Genomic DNA, 13,677 nt, shown 5'->3' with positions numbered 1-13,677 from the left:
GTTCGATGGTCGCAGCTACACAAGTATAAATCTAACCCTACACCACTGGTAACCACAACAAGACTATTGTTATCCCCATGTGTCAACCATAAATCCAGCTTTGGTTGAACTTCACGGTAGGCATCATAATTTCGACTTCATTTTCTTTTTTGTCATGCTGGTGAGTATAGTCTTTATATTATCCTGTGTTGTTATACATATACATATGCATCATGTGTTATGAGATTGTTTTGAGATTTGAGTAGGCATTCAGATCAAGGTTGTAGAGTTGACGTTGTTCCGCTTGTTTTGAAGGCCCCGCTGCCTCACTTGTGTGGTAAGCTAGCTGCTGAGTCCTCAGATTTGTTGTTGCAGCTGCTTTTTACAAAATTGGAAAAACAGCTTTATCTTCATTGGTAGTTTTGCCATCTACAGTGTAGCCCCCAAAATACTTCCTCAAACTGCTTCTCAGATGCTTTGTTGTCATGATTATCTAATCAGCACGGCTTTGCTCACCACTGTCCTTCTCCATTTTTATTTATTAGCTTAGTTTACTGATAGGTCAAAGAGCAATAGGTCAAGCTGATAATGAATTTTAAGGACGTCCTCTGCTGGATCACAAGGCAAAATATTTCAAACGGTCTGTTGCACTTATAGCCTGTAAACTTTTAATTCGTACAGGTTATTACAGTTTGAATATTTAATTTTTACCCACTTTTGAGCAAAGTTCGAATTTCAAATAAAACACAACAGCCCTATTATGGCATCATTTTAAGTCACAATAATGAGATACTAAGTAACAATGATGGCATTTTATATCAGAAATACATTTTATATCATAAAATCATAAAAGTAATAATAATCTTTTTAATAAATCAAATTCAAATTCAAAATGAAAACTTTTCATCACATTAATGTCCTGACAGGAAGAAGCTGAGAGGTTGATACTCAAATCATCAAACTTAGGTATGTTTAGATAATCGTGCAGAATACTAGTTGGTATGAGTTTCATCAGCATCTAAACATGTAACCATGTCTACAAATTGGCTCTTAAATGAGAAAAATGATTTCAATGCAAACAGTGCCTCTGCGTTTAGAGCTAAGATTTGTTTTGGTCTACAAAGTCAGGACACACAACTTAATTAGACTAGTCTTGATAAGACTAATTAGCTTTGATTTTCAATTCTGTTCAGCTCCTCTGAAGTCAGTGGGTCAGTACAACTGTTGACAATCATTCCTGAGTTATACTGTTCCACTAGGCTGAACTTCAGGCTCTTGGTAGTCATCCCTCACATACTGTTGATGAGGATGACTCATGTATTTATTGCTGTACTCTTATCATGTTGAGATAAGATCAGTGTCAAGAAGGGCTTGGTTGAAAACTATCTCATACCCGGATCTTCAGCTTTCAGATCAGCTCTTGCCAGCTCCATTTATAACTGGGTTGTGCTCTCTATTGGCTCACTCTTGGAATGTAAAGAGGAACTGATCAATAGAACTGTCTGCTTCCATTTTGGATTTAACTTATTTTTTCCCCACACATTCTTCATCCTTGTCAAAACCTGCCACCTACATTACCCACAGTGCAACTTGATCACAGACAGTTGGATTTTCTGTTAACATTATAATTTTTGTAACATTTGGTTTCAAGTTATTTTTCCTTTTGAAGGTGTGCTGACCCAGACAAAGTTTACTCAAGCCTGATTAAAGGCTTAAAGGCTGATTAAAGGAAAGTTTATTCGGCACTCAACAAGATCACAGACGGAGACACATAAATCAGCATAAAACAGCAGGTGCCCTGACTCCTTGCAACAAAGGTTTTCTTTTTCCAATGCAGTATAACTGTTTCAGTTAGTTTCCACTGAGGCACAACTAAACTGTTTCAATAATAGTTTCCATTGTAGCACAACTAAACTCTGTCGGTAATAGTTATGACCAATGAGCCATTGTTTGGTATTTACATTTTTCAAAATAAAAGACCAAAATGTTATTTTCTAACTTTCTTTTTTTTTCCTGCTGTGCCGAAATCGTACCGAACCGTGACTCGAAAACCAACGTGAATGCCAAATCGTGAATTTTGTGTATTGTTACACCCCTAATAGAAATGCTTTGAAATAATCACACACCAGAGAAATTTGTCAAATTTCTAAGTTTGTAACTTGCATGTCCATCATACAGTTCCATCACAGATTCCTTTCATTGGATACCTAGTAAGGAAACAGTAAACCTGTTGTACACAAGTCTACGGAAATGGTGAAGTCCTTGTCTGTCCCAGTCACAACAAATGTGTTGATCCTGCTTGGAGCTGGAAGTGTAGCTCACAGCAGAACTGGATAAGTGGTGCCTGACACATGGAAAAGTGAACAACAGATGGTGCTTCCCCCGGGCAGATCACTTTCCTTTGAATGCCATGGTGACAATGTCTTTTTTCAAATTTTGTCAGAATGACAAGAACATATTGTAGAACCCTCTGAGGGTCCATGTAACTCCTCTTAGTTTAATTTTCCAATTTAGAAATGAAAATAGAGAAAGACTAAATTGAGTTCTGAACATTCAGATTTTACCCCTCAGATCAGGGATTTTCCAAGTCTCTCCTCAGACAAAATTGAGACAACTGCATCTTTCCAACACCCCCCCTCCCAATCTACTGTCACACCCCGGGCCAGTTTCAAGCTGTCTTTATGTCCACTGGTTTTCAACACAGGGCAAATATGTTTATATGAATGGACAGAGGGGAGTGCCAGTGTTCCGGGAATATAAGATTCTGAGCATTTGTGATTTCATAAAAATACTGATGGTGCAACAGGTAAAAGTTCATATTAATAAGCTGGATATGTTTTTTTGTCACAGAAACTTGGCTAAGAACAGATATTATTCCATTAATAGAAGCCACACCTCCTGATTATGCACGTCAGCCCAGGCTTTCACGGTGGGTCACGGTGGTGGTGTTGCTGTAATCTATAGGAATATTTTACCTTGCTCTACTGCTTCCTTTGGCATTTTCTTTACTTTTGAATTTCTAGGTTTTGTATTAAATGGTAAATTACCTGTGTTGTGTGTTACAGTCTATAGGCCACCAAATCAGAACAAAGCCTTTCTTAGTGAATTTTCTGAGCTCCTATCTGTTGTCATGTAAAGATATAACAGGCTTTTAATTTTAGGTGATTTTAATACTACTCCTGTCCTTTGGCCTTTCGCTTAGCAATTTTGTTCTATGTGATATTTGTGTGTCTGATTACAAGGTTATTTTATTTGACATGATCTTCCTATATCCATATCGTTACTGCCTGCCCCAACACGCTCTTGTATAATCGAGTACCACAGCCAGCCTGTTTACCAGTGCCTATATATTGCCAATTCCACAGTCCATTATTGAATCCTCGTCTACCCATTTAAAGCTGGAGTGAGGGACTTTTGTCTCCCCCTTCCCTTCTGGTAGTGAGAGTAAAGGGGGGTGCTAGGCTGTGATTGCCTGACACAAGTATGCAGCCTAGGCTGTCATTGCCTGACACAGGCACGCAGCACACTCTCATGTGCATCCCGAATGACAGGCATACAGAAAGGGCACTGGCCCACCAGGATTTGTCCCAGTATGCCCAATGGCCAGTACACCACTGGCCTTACTGTTGCGGCTGTAAAACAGTGGATAAATTGTTTTGAGAGTCACACAACCCCCACATCCTTTAGAATTTTCTGTATTTCTGCATATATATGACCTAAACGTGATCAGATATTTACACAAGTCCTAAAACTAGATAAAGTGAACCCAATTAAACAAATGAGACAAAAAAAACAAACATTTTTTTTCATCTTTTTCATTTATTTATTGAGGAAAATTATCCAATCTTACATATTTGTTGGAGGCAAAAGTATGTGAACCCTTGCTTTCAGTAACTGGTGTGACCCCCTTTTGCAGCAATAACTTCAACCAAATGTTTCCAGTAACTGTTTGCCAGCCCTGCACATCAGCCCATTCGTCCTTACAGAACAGTCTCAACTCAGGGATGTTGGTGGGCTTCTTTGCATGAACTGCCTGCTTCAGGTCCTTCCACAGCATTTCTTTAGGATTAAGGTCAGGACTTTGACTCGGCCATTCCAAAACATTATCTTTCTTCTGCTTTAACCATTCTTTGGTAGAACGACTTGAGCGTTTAGTGTCGTTGTCTTACTGCATGACCCACTTTCTGTTGAGCTTCAGTTCACAGACAGATACCTTGACATTTTCATGTAGAATTGGCTGATACAACTCAGAACTCATAGCCCCATCAATGATTGCAAGCTGTCCTGGTTCAGAGGCAGCAAAGCAGCCAAAACCATGATACTACCACCCCCATGTTTCACAGATGGGATAAGGGTCTTATGCTAGAATCCAGTGTTTGCTCATTGTCAAACATAACGCTTCTCATTCAAGCCAAAAAGTTCAATTTTGGTCTCATCCATTCACAGAACATTGTTCCAATCGCCTTCTGGCTTATCCACATGGTCTTGAGCGAGTGTGGCTTTTTTCCTTGCAACTCTGCCATGCACACCATTGATGTTCAATGTTCTCCTGATGGTGGACTCATTAACATCGACTATAGCCACTGCAAGAGAGACCTTTAGTTTCCTAGACATTACCCTGGGGTCCCTTGTGGCCTCCCGGACTATTACACGCCTGCTCTTGATGTGATTTTTGTTGTTTGACCACCCCTGGGGAGGGTAACAATGGTGTTGGATGTCTTCAATTTGTACATGATCTGCCAAATTCTTCAGAAAAGGTCTTGTAACCCTTTCCAGCTTGGTGAGCATCAACAATTCTTCTTCTAAGATCCTCGGAAATATCCTTTGTTTGAGCCATGACACACTTCCACAAACCTGTGTTGTGAAGCTCAGACTTTGATAGTGAAGACCCAGATTTCTCTTCTTTAAATAAGGCAGAGCCTCCCAGACTCACACTTGATTGCCATCCCATTGATTGAAACACCCGACTCTAATTTCCTCTTCAAATGAACTGATAATCCTGGGGGTTCACATACTTTTGCCACATATAAATATGTAACATTGGATCATTTTCCTCAATAAATAAATGAACAAGGTTTTTGTCTCATTTGTTTAACTGATGTCTCTATGTAGTTTTAGGACTTGAATGGAAATCTGATCACGTTTTAGGTCATATTAATGCACAAATAGAGCAAATTCTAAAGGGTTCACAAACTTTCAAGTAGCACTGACTGTACTGGATACTGAGCCATGAGGAAAGCAAAAGAACTGTCAAAGGACCTGCGAGAAAAGGGAGTTGAACTTTATAAATCAGGAAAGGGATATAAAAAGATATCCAAAGATTTGAAAATGCCAATCAGTAGTGTTCAAGCTCTGATAAAGAAGTGGAAAATGAAGGGTTCTGTTGATACCAAGCCATGGTCAGGTAGACCGACAAAGATTTCAGCTACAATTGTCAGGAAAATTGTTCAGGTTGAAAAACCCACATGCAACTTCAGCTGAAAGTTGGATGTGGCTGTTTCAAAATGCACAATAAGGAGGTACTTGAACAAAAATGGGCCACATGGTCAAGTTGCCAGTAAAAAGCTGTTACTGTGCCAACACCACAAAACAGCCCACTTACAATATGCCAAACAGTACCTACACAAGCCTCAAAACTTCTGGAACAAAGTTATTTGGAGTGATGAGACCAAAAATGAACTTTATGGTCACAACTATAGACATTATGAATGGTGCACATCTTACAGATTCTGCCAGGGTATGTAGACTGATGAGTACAACTGTATATACACATACACACACACAAACACACATACATATGAATATTCAAATACTGATTTTAACGTTCGAATACCATGGCAACAAACAAAGCTTCAAAGCTTCAAGTACAGCCCTAGTTTCATGCATCTGGCCCCTGCTGTTTATATGTTGTGAACTATATCTATAATGACTGATCGTCTTATCCTGGTTTTCATCATATTCAGGATATGAAATTTACATAGAACATGAGAAACCTGGTTATTCACATTCCTGTTTATATGATTCTAACACTATCCAGGTTTCTGATCATGTGAGCTCTCTGATGCCACCTATTATTTCATCCGCCTGCTTTGGTGGAAAATGACACTTCAGCCATACTTACATGCCGCTGATGACTGGCCTCTGATGTGGATTCCCAGTAAGAATCACTGTTTGATGTGGATAACATCCAATCTGCTAATAATAACAGTGCTGAAGCTCATGCTGATTGCAGGTACTGGATCAAGTCAACAAGTCTAAAAAGGTAATGAAATTCTTTGAGCAAATTCATTGTCTCCTGAGGAAGACCACATTTCCTTCTAGTGGCACCCTCAGGACAAATAGGATAAACCCATTTGGTTGGTATGTGCCCCAGCAAGCCAACCAACAAAATAACATAACACAAAAAAAGATACATTATACAGTACAATACTCAAGCCTGTGTCTCTGTGAGGCAGGATACACTACAGAAGAATCTGACCATCTGCAGAGTGGGAGTGAGTGAGGGTGGCCATCATGTGTGGGGAAGGTCCACACGGCTTCAAGGACAGCTGACCTTCAGCAATCTGATTTAAAGAGGTGTTACTGAGAACACATGAGGAAAAACACATCACTCTCACTCACTGCTGTCTGTATATTGATCACTTCCTGTGGGTAGAAGAATAAACATGCACACCACCAGAAGCTCATCTGACCCATCGGAGACAATTTACATCCTCACAACAGTAGGGGATGAGAGGGGCCGCTCTCTGGATTTTAACATGCATGAGATTCCAGAAATAGATAGTCTAGTGAAGTCTTCATTTCACTGTCTCGATATGTACAACATAGAAAACACTACAGTTTATGATATGACTCCTATTAAATTGTTTTTTGTGGGCTGGTAGTCTGGGTGGGAATCACAGTAGGGTTGTAACTAACGATTAATCTTCAGATTATTTTCTAAATTCATTGTTTGATTTATAAAACCTCCACGGTGAGATCTTCAGATGTTCTGTCTGGCCAACAGTCAAAAACCCAAAGATACCATGTTTACTATCATAGAGGACTAAAAAATCTAGTAAATATACACATTTCAGAAGCTGAAACTCATGAATTTTTGCATTTTTGCTTAAAAAAAACGATTATCACAGTTGTTGACAATCAATTTTCTATTGATCAACTTATCATTCCAGTTCTAAATCACACATTAACTCATTATACAATATGTCACACTGTCCCATATAAGAACAGTATTGTAATACAAGCCTGTGAAAACACATTCTATTGAAAAACTTCCATCTATAATACGTGACAATAACTGTAAACACGAAACTAGTTGAAAATATTCATCTTGAGTGAAAAATTTGCAGGTATCATGGGGCTTTGCAGAGTGTTGTGTGGGGAGGACCAGACGGAGTCAACAGACAGCTGCTAAGCGCCGGGGACCTCTGGAGGAGAGAGTCACACTGAATTCTGCTCTGATCTGGAGCAGTTTACTGGCGGGAGGAGAGCTCAGAGTTTATTCATTAAACTTTTGGGATTAAAAAGTGGATTTATCGTCATTCTCACTTGTCAAACTGTCTGCAGCAGCGAGCCATAGAGGTGCCAAACTCCACTGTCAGGTGTTAATGTAATTAGTCTCTCTTCATCCAAGTTGATGGCTGACTGGAGGGGAAATGTACTTTACATCATGAACATACAGAGAGGAGAGGGGAAAAAGAAGAGAGATTGGAGGGAAATAACAGAAAGAACCGGAGTCTCTGGTGTATGCTGAGTTCAGTCAGAGGTTGAACTGAACTGAACGCAAACACACACACACACACACACACACGCAGTCAGTGCCTGCTGTTGCTCGCTAGCTTACAGCTAATGTACAGTAATGTATTCTGGCTGTTTGGGGAGAATAAACACAAATGATCCCCTGGTCAAACTCGCGCAGGTAATGTGAGGGGGAAATTTGCTTTGTGTTTGGTGTGAACACACCATAATAACTGCGATCACGTTTTCAGTTTCTGGAAAGTAGTTCTGTGTAAGGCAGACGCAACCTCTTGACTTTGTGCTACACTGTACATTGTAATGAACTTCAGTACAAAGCCAGAAGGTTGTAATTTGTAGCTATGGAATATTATATCATTCAAAAAGGTGTGTTTGAAAACAGGGTTTTGTATCTGTTAGTTAAAGTTATTTGTGCAAACTCGTACATTTATGTTTATACCTGTAACTTTAGTTTTGTTAACTTGTACATTTATATTTGTAACTATCCTGTTCTGCAAGCTTGCATATACATACTTGCAGGTGTCATTACCTGTGAGGCAAAAATACTTATGTGTGTGTGAGTGTGTGTGCACTGCGTGTTCCAGTTTTGTACACTTTTTTTCGTAAGAAAGAGGAGCAGGACGTTCAACTTTTAACCAATCAGCTTCGTTGGAGCTGCTACAGCGAATCCAATTGGTCTATCATGTGACAGCAAGCTACTAGTTGGGAGATCCCAAATGGACCAAATACTTAACACTGATGTCCTCTCAGGACCTGGTAAAATGATTTCTTCAAAATCTACTGTATTAAAATCAGTACAAATCCCATAATGAAGGACATAAAAGGTAGTCAGAATTTTAGATTATATTGGGATCTCAATAATGTTAGCATATTGTTAGCATTAGCTTACTATTTTGCTGTAAACTAACTAAAGCTTAATTTATAGCTGCCTTAATGCAGCATAACCTATAGCTATATTTACTTAAAAAAGTTGCAATATAAAACATTCAATCCCACTAGATGTCACACTAGAGCAAAACAAATGCGCATGTTGTTTACGTTGTTTACGCATACTAAAAACATTTGATTCAAACGAGGTAGCAAATGAGAACAGTGTTAACGAACGATTAATAGAATTAGGGTTAACAAGGTCTAAAGATTAGGTGTTGACCAATTATCGGCCTGGTCGATTATCAGATCTGATATTCAGCATTTTTACAGTTGTTGGAATCGTTATTTTTTTATGCAACTGCAGATCAAATAAATTATTTTATTTCATCTTTTTTCAGAAAAAAAAAAGAGTCTAAAGTCTCTGATTCCAGCTTCTCTAATGTGAATATTTTTCTGATTTCTTTAGTCCTCCCTGACAGTAAACTGAATGTCTTTGAGTTGTGGATTGTCGGTCGAGACAAAACAAGACGTGAGGATGTCACCTTGGGCTTTGAGAAACAGTGATCGAGAAAATAATCGACAGATTAATCGATAATGGAAAGAATCATTAGTTGCAGCCCTAATTAATACATTTACTTAACTGGACTGAAATTAATCAAATAACCACACACCAAACTTCATGTTCCTCTGCATGGTTTTCATGCAGGTCTTATCTCATACTTGCACCCTCAAAAAACCTCTGCAGTTAAGTTATTGCAGCTGGCTCTCTGCTTGCCTCTCAAACTTTCAAACCAGGCTGTCTGCTACTAGGGATGAGAATCGAGAACCGGTTCCAGTTGAGAACCCGTTACAAATTGTCCAGTCTGACGGAATCGTATAACTCCAAGCTTATCAATTCCTCTTATTGATGCCCAGACATGTGATGTTGAAGGCGGAACTCAACTGCAAGGGCAGTGCAGCCTCCAGACTGTCTACAGCGCGCGCACACTAGAGTTATTTTCAGCTATCTTGTAATTCATCTTCAAAAAAGGCAGCTGCAAGCATTTTTTGATTTCAGGACTCAATAATTACCTTTGCAAGATGAAGTTTATTGTGAACTTTCTTCACCGTCACTCAAAAACTAATGTTAGTGGAGCAGCGATCAGCAGTAACAAACAAGACCGGCTGGCCAACACACACTGCAGCATTAAACAACTATAACCAACTCTGAGGTGAGAAAAAGAAAAGAGAATAGAAAATAAGAAGAAAATCACCTCAAAAACCCTGCGCCTGTTCAGCGTCTTGGACAGCGATGGCTTTCCCTGAGCGGAGAGACTGCTCTCCACTGCTGGAGACACGATGTTAACACAGAGGAGCACTCCTCCTCCTGCTCATTTTGTTATTCTCATACAGACAGGAGACTGTACGATGCTTTCAAATGAATTAATCCATTAATTAATGTAGTTAACCTTTGGTTGTGGATCATTTATCTCATCTACCAGTTATGTTTCATATATTCATCAGGATGCAAGGTCATTGATAAACAGTGGAGCCTACTTTTCCACACAGAATCAAGGATCAATAAAAAGTCGGACAAATGAACAGAATCAATAATGGCATTAGTATCAATAAAATCTTAACAATTCCCATCCTTATCTGTGACCAGGCCGTCTGCAAGTGACTCCTTATTGTGGACTGGCTCAATGGTCTGTGGTAACCCCGACCTAATCACTTGTTCTTCCAATCTCTTAAAACCCTGAAAAACACTCAGCAACCAGTCAGCCAACAAATGTTTAGAGACAAGAAGAGTGCAGAGGTAGGTGGAAGAAAACAGCAACACATGTACTTTGCATTGGCGCCACAATAACACGGTAAAAGTTTGAAAACTCCAGTCTGAAGAATTCAGTGACATCTAACAGAACAGACTTGGCAAAAATGGAATATAATATTCATAAGTATGTTTTAATTAGTGTATAATCACCTGAAAATAAGAATTGTTCTGTTTTCTTAACCCTTGAAAGAGCCCTTTATATCTACATAAGGAGCGGGTCCTCTTCCACGGAACTCACCATCTTGCACCACCACGTTTCTACAGTAGCCCAGAACGGACAAACCAAACACTGGCTCTGATAAGGGCCTTTCACATTTTCCATGAGTTTCGCAGCCACTGTAGGTTCTTCTGCAGGCTTGGAAGGGGAGGGGGGTGAGGGAAGGGCTATTCAGTTGGTTGCAATCTACAACCTCACCTCTAGATGCCACTAAATCCTACACACAGGTTCTTAAACAAAAACAGTGCACACACAGCTGCAGAGGTGACTGCGTGCATGACACAGTAACCAAGCTTAACCCTTAAGCAGAATAAAGGTATAGTTCCAACAAAGCTAACAGAGTGCAGAGCTAAATACTGAGTGAAAACACCTGCATGAGTGTATTAGACATTATGTGTGTAGAATCAACGTACATAACACACTGTCCCTACACGTACCTCATTTTCCTCACGCTGACCTTGCATGATGGGTTTAGATGAAACCACAAAACCTGATAAAAGGTTGGTTTGGGGCTTTCAGAGGGGAGCATTCTATAGGTTTGCCTTGGGAAGCAGAAAGTATTTACAATTTTGTTGGACCTGGACATCAAAGATGTGCATGTGTTCTGCACACTGATTACTTGAAAATTCAAAAAGAAACCATCAGCATCACCACTAAATTATTTTTTCTCTTGTGCTCATACATGCAGCCATTTTCAAGAAAAAAAAAATGATGCAGGCTCACCATTTATGTCATGTCACATGGTTCTGGTGGGTTTAATTGAGGTGGGGTGTTAAGTTATGCTTTTACAGCACAAGGAGTAATGCACGCATCAGTATCCATGGTGACGGCTGCTTCCTGCTTCTAGTGGGAAACAGACATTGTGTCCCACAGTGTATGTGTTTATTTATACCTTCCCCATTTTAAATGAGCGTCTCCCCACAGCTGCTGCACAGGGACGCTGTAGTGAGGGACAGGTTCGGGACAGGCTTTGTGTGTTGTCATGTTGTTTACATCAGCATGGAGGTAAAATAGCTGACATGGAAGCCTCTAGATTCACTTCTGCAGAGGAATTTAATGAGAAAAGAATATCAGACATGTTCATGGGATTTTAGAATAAAAGGATAAATTCAAAAAGCAATCAATCTACAATCCCGACTGTGTTGCAGTGATCAGCTGAAAGGTTAGCCTGTGTTGTCATTTCATTCTCATGTCACTACTCAGTCTGACATCATGTCTATGTTAGCCAAAAATGAAGGACACACGGACTCAGATACATCACTCACAACCAATCAATAGTGATGTGACTGACATGTTTCTCTCATCTCCAACAGTTCAAGTCATTTAACACAGTAAAATGTGAAACATTCTCAGGCTCTGGCTTCTAATGCTGAGGATTTGCTGCTTTTCTCTGTTTGATATGATTGTAAACATAAAACTAAAATGAATATCTTTAAGTTTTGGACTGAAGGCCAGACAATACAAGCAATTTCCAGACATCACCTCAGGCTCTGGGAAATTGTGAGGGACGTTCTTCACTATTTTCAGACATTTTAAAGATTTTTACCAAAGTGCAGAGATAGGAAGCATGGGCAGATATATTAGGGTGGTATGCATCTTAACCAGCCGGCATTTTATAGGCTAAATGTTTAGTTGTTTAATATTTTTAAAGACAGATGAATCCATACTGAAAATAAATAGAAGTTACAGTAAAGAATTTAGTATCATATCAAACCAAGGAGGAAGTGAAGTAGGGTTAGTCCATTACTTACATTAGTAATAATACAGGAGCTCACAGAGCATTTCTAATTCTTTATTTAGACTACCATTCTTAAAAGGGGCAAATAACCTATTTTACTATGTTGTATTTTCTGGGTTGATATAATAATATTCACATTGTGTAAATTGTTTTTGAATCAATTGGTTTATGTCATGTACTGTGAAGGACTTCAGAAGAGCATGTTCATCATGTCACTAATTGGATCGTGTAGGATGCCTTGTAATATTGAGGAACACTATATGGCATTTAGAGTTGTATTACACATTATATATGTGGTACAACGCGGGGGGCTGGAGGGTCATTTTCTGCTTACAGCCCAATAAATGCTGAAGCCGGCCCTGCACGATACACAAACATGTTTTGACAGCTGAGATTCACGTCAAGTGTCGCAGATACACACACAAACACACTTACACACACATACACGCACACGCACGCGCAGTCATGTCCATGAATCACCGTGTCTCTGTCCGCATTCAGGCTCCTGTCACGACAGCAGCTCGGTATGACACGGCGTTAACAGCCCGTATGAATCCCCGCAGCACAGCCAGGCCTGCTGCTGTGTGCCCGCGCTGCACAGCGGCTGCTCAGCCTCATCTGCCCGCTAACAGTGAAGGCTTGCTGACGCCTCTGACGTGCCTACCTTTCCTCCAGGCAGAGTCCCGCGCTGCTGCTGCTGCTGCTGCTGCTGCTGTTTTAAGATACACGACAATATGAGTCCACATTAAAATGAGTCCAGCCGCGGTGGTTGATTAAACCCGAGCGGTGTTTTCTCAGTAGTGTCCACGGGGGTTACTCCTCCTTTGAGCCGAACATGACGCCAAGGTCGTAACGTTTGGTCCGCAGGATACACAGACCGTGCGGGATACATTAGACGAAATCATACAAACATGGCAGTGACGTGCCAAATCATCCCTACACCAAAAAAGAATTGAAAATGAATAAATACCGACAGCAGGAAGTGACAGGTAGACGCACTTATCTTGATAGTCAGGTGTATTGCCTAATCATCCGCTCTGCTCTGGAGAAAGCTCCCGCCTCTAATCACAATAGGCCAATCACAGCGCGGCTTTGAGCCAGCGTCCTTCAGACGCAGGTGCATATATGATAACTTCAAGAACTGTCTGTAAGCTCGTACATCACAGTTTCCCCCGGTACATTCCTGAAATTTCTTAACCTGAAATTTTACAGCAGACATCTAATCTTTTATAAACGCTAAATTCTACCTAGATTTTACCGCCGTGTATGTTGGTCTACTGAGTAGACATAAAAACACACTTTCCAGGT

General features: G+C 40.0%; 1 protein-coding gene across 2 annotated transcripts in view; it reads right to left on the bottom strand.

Annotated features, from left to right (window-relative positions):
• Nucleotides 1-13,353, bottom strand: part of LOC121885275 (ras-specific guanine nucleotide-releasing factor RalGPS1-like) — a 121,262-nt gene extending 107,909 nt beyond the window's left edge. Inside the window, exon 1 of one of the 2 annotated variants that reach the window (XM_042394571.1) lies at nt 13,034-13,353. The gene's annotated coding sequence lies outside the window, so the exon portion shown is untranslated. Of the gene's footprint in view, nt 1-6,100; nt 6,314-13,033 lie in introns of those variants that run through there. The other variant, XM_042394572.1, reaches the window with a different exon arrangement.
• Nucleotides 13,354-13,677: the final 324 nt, after the last annotated feature.

This window comes from Thunnus maccoyii, chromosome 19 (assembly GCF_910596095.1).
Source record: "Thunnus maccoyii chromosome 19, fThuMac1.1, whole genome shotgun sequence".
In the NCBI taxonomy this organism is placed as follows: domain Eukaryota; kingdom Metazoa; phylum Chordata; class Actinopteri; order Scombriformes; family Scombridae; genus Thunnus; species Thunnus maccoyii.
The sequence above is the reverse complement of the archived record's forward strand: the minus strand, read 5'-3'. Positions and strand labels throughout refer to the sequence as shown.